We start from the raw sequence: 3,622 nt of genomic DNA on the forward strand, positions 1-3,622 counted from the left end.
TAGATTGTCTCTGCTAGATCTATTTTCCAGGTCAGTTGGTTTTCTTAGGAGGTATTTCATATTTTCTTCTTTTTTTTCATTTTTGTTTGTTTTGTTTTTATTTGACTGATTCTTGAAGTCTTAGTCATTCACCTCCATTTGTTAAATTCTAATTTTTAGTGTATTATTTTCTTCAGTTACCTTTTTTAGCTCCTTTTATATTTGGTCAATTGTATTGTTTTGTTCATTGCATTTTTTTTTTTTTACTATGCCAAGTGTTTTTTTATTCGATGTTACAGTAAAATACACATTTATAACATTCAAAAGGGACTGCTTTATAAAATTCTAAAGTTTATTTAGAAAATAAAATGAACCCTAGTCTTACAATACAGCCCTTAAGATAAAAGTTTTAATGTTACACACAGTTCTATTAAGAATTATTTATAGATTCTGGATGCATAGCTTTGCTTAAGAGGAAGTGGAATGAAATTATACATTCTAATGAACATCAATTTCAAAGCAGAATGTCATCTGAGTCCTAAATAATAGTGAAGGAATATTCACTCAATGGAAGAGCTCCAGTTTTTGCACAATAAAATTGATGACAATTCTAGACACTGTATTGGGAGTTTATGTTGTGATATGACTGCAAACATCTCACTAATGTTTGTGGCAGCATACCAACAAGATACTAAGTAATGTCTCCTATTTAAGAAACAATGGTGACTCTTCTGAGGCAGCCCTAGGCAGTCTAGCAAGACTGATCACTGCTGTCTAGAGGAATTCTACGGCCTCCATCTTGAGCAATATTATAGGACTCGCAGCTCTTACACTTCATTCTTAATATATGAAACTGAATTGTAGAGCGGGCACTGCAATCATTGCAGAGAATTGCTACTGTCATATTTTGATATTCTGTTGGCATTGGAGTTTGTGCAACTTCATTATCCAACTGTTGCCAATGTGTCATATTCGTTTAACATTTCTTCATAACATGTTCTGTGTAAAAGATGCCCACATGGTCACACATGAGGACAATTCTGCCTGGAAACATTCTCAATGCACTTGTGATGCCCTTGGAGACTCAAGGATAGGCATAGGTTACATTTCGAACAGTGAAAAAATTCTTCCTTTGGACCAATCCTACAAATTCCACATTTCTCACAATGGTATTGTTTCTTGTCTTTGTCAAACAGATGACAAATATCAATAATATTCTACAAACACAGCACCACATTCTTCCCAAGTCTTTTTTGAGCATCCTGAAGTTTTCCACATTTTCTACACTGTACTTCTTTTACTTTAAAACGGTCCAGGGAATGATCTTCTTTATTATCATGGCATAAACGGCAGATGTAAAGTTTACCACAGCAGGGAGTCTTGAGGAAGCATCCGCAGTCGTAATGCTCGCAGCCCCTGTGCCCTCGCACTCGACCGCCATCGCCACCATCTTTGTCCCCTACCGTAACCTCTACTGAAGCCATCTCCTACTCCTCCTCCTGCCCGGCGCCAGATCCTAATCCTCCCTGGAACCTGAGCTGGAACTGGAAGCAGAAATTTGCCAAGGTCATTCTAGGGCACAGCTGCCTTTACAGCCGGCCATGCAGCCGCTTTGGGTTGAGGCGCCCGCAGGGCATGTGACCCAGCCCCAGATAACTGAACTTCCGCTTCTTGGGGAGACGCAGCAGAAGAAGTAACCGTTTCACTCTGCCTAAAGAATTCTACTGGTAAGACTTGTTCATTACATTTTTTTTCCATGTCACAAATTCTGTTTTTCAGTGAATTGGTATCTTTTTCATATCCATTTTGTAAAGTGTTATATGCTTTTTCCATTTCATCAAATCTCTTTTTAGGGAATTATATGCTTTTCCTATCTCTTCGTGCAAAGAGCTCATTTCCTTTTCCCATTTTTCTTCTTTCTTTTAAGATCATTTATGCAATCTTTTAAGAAAATCTTGTGAAATAGGGATCACCTCATATCTCCCTTTGGGGCTTTGTCTGGAGTTGATTTGCCTTTAGGAACTTCAGGATTTTGAGATCTGTTTTTCTCTCTCCATAAAAGCTGTCTATGGTGAGAGTTCTTTTGAGGTTTTTGCTTATTTTTTAAAGGCTTTTGATCTGCTCTTAATGAAAAGGAGTGACAGTTGCTTTAGTTTGCCCTGGGGCAGTGCTGCTGATTGACTTTAGGATCTGGGTATTTGCAGCTAGGTCTCTCATTCTTCCAGGGCTCAGTGGTTTACAATTTGCCTTTTGTAGCAAATCTGCCAAACCACCTGCTTGCAACCAATACAGAGTAGCCTAAGAGGGGCACAGAAGATTCGCAGGAGTGTGGAAGCTGTTGTGCTCTGACTCCCAACACCAACTCCTTGCCCCAGTATCCCTGTGCTGTGGTCTGGGGTTAGCAGACTGTCCCCCTGCATGCTTGAAACAGACATGTTCTGAAGTTCTTCCAAGGTATCTTCTTCTAGAAATGTGTTATACTCCAAATATTTATGGGTTCTTTAACCGCAAAACCAGTTTAGAAGCTGAATCTACTGTTGGTTTGAGAGAAGGTCAGAGGAGATAACAGAAAGTTTTGTGTGTCCTCCACCATCTTAACTTTGTCCCCCATAAAAAATCTATTATTAAAAAAATTAAATATCAAAAAAAAGAATCATGTCATCAAAGGGACAATTAAATATAATAGACAGCCTAAATAAACTTATGTACTTTTATTTGTTTTAAAAGTGGCAAGAAAAGAAAAGAATGAATTAGGGAAGAAAAGGGCAAGGAATTTACCATTTCACATAAACAGGATATGTTAAGAGAAATCAAATATGGGAAAAAAGGAAAGACAGTGGGCACCTGATGACTTCACCATAAGGGTGAGGTCAAAATCTCTCCCTGTCCATTAATGTATTATGTATTTATCATGTGAGAACATATATTAGAGATGAACAAGGAATGATACTTCCCTTGATAGAATAGGGATAGCCAGTCAAAAGAGAAAGAGAAAATAGGAGTGAAATAAAGCAGAGAAAAGAGCAATCAAGAAGGTGATTTCTATAGGCATCAGACATCTCAGAATAGAAGACTTTATGTCACTAGTTATATTTATCTCCTTAAGGACTGAGAGAAGTTCAAAGAAAAACATTACTCTTTCTCCAACTTTTCTTCTCTGTATTTACTTGTTCACTAACATCATTAGAAACTGCTACTTCTTTACCTAAATTTTTTAGTAACCTGAATTTTGCTGTAACCACCAAAGAAGACCAGAAATTATTTATAGATATGAATATTAGGTAGATTGGCGATCCCAAATTCTGCTTAAATGATGGGAATTTACTCAATTGGGAAGTCAGAGCAATGGTCATCATATACCTTATTTTTAGTTCAATACAAGTTTTCTAAAGCAGACAAGGAAATAACCTGAAGGACACAAGAGAACCTTATATTACTCCTAGTCTTAAAACAAAGTAATTGTTAAAATAGGAATGTGAATTTTATAAAAGAAACTAGACTATATATACACATAGAACTTGGAGCATATATGTATTAAGTTAAAAAATAGTAAAATCAGGGAAAGGGAAGAATGGAGTATGTAAAGGAGAATAGAAATGGAATAGTTTCCAGAAAAAATAAAGTTTAGCATCAAAGATTGGCC

At 36.7% G+C, this 3,622-nt stretch overlaps 1 pseudogene; it reads right to left on the reverse strand.

The window, feature by feature from the left end:
- Positions 1–231: 231 nt before the first annotated feature.
- On the reverse strand, positions 232–1,494 carry LOC100917552 (annotated as a pseudogene).
- Positions 1,495–3,622: the final 2,128 nt, after the last annotated feature.

Source organism: Sarcophilus harrisii, chromosome 2 (assembly GCF_902635505.1).
Source record: "Sarcophilus harrisii chromosome 2, mSarHar1.11, whole genome shotgun sequence".
Taxonomy (NCBI): Eukaryota; Metazoa; Chordata; class Mammalia; order Dasyuromorphia; family Dasyuridae; genus Sarcophilus; species Sarcophilus harrisii.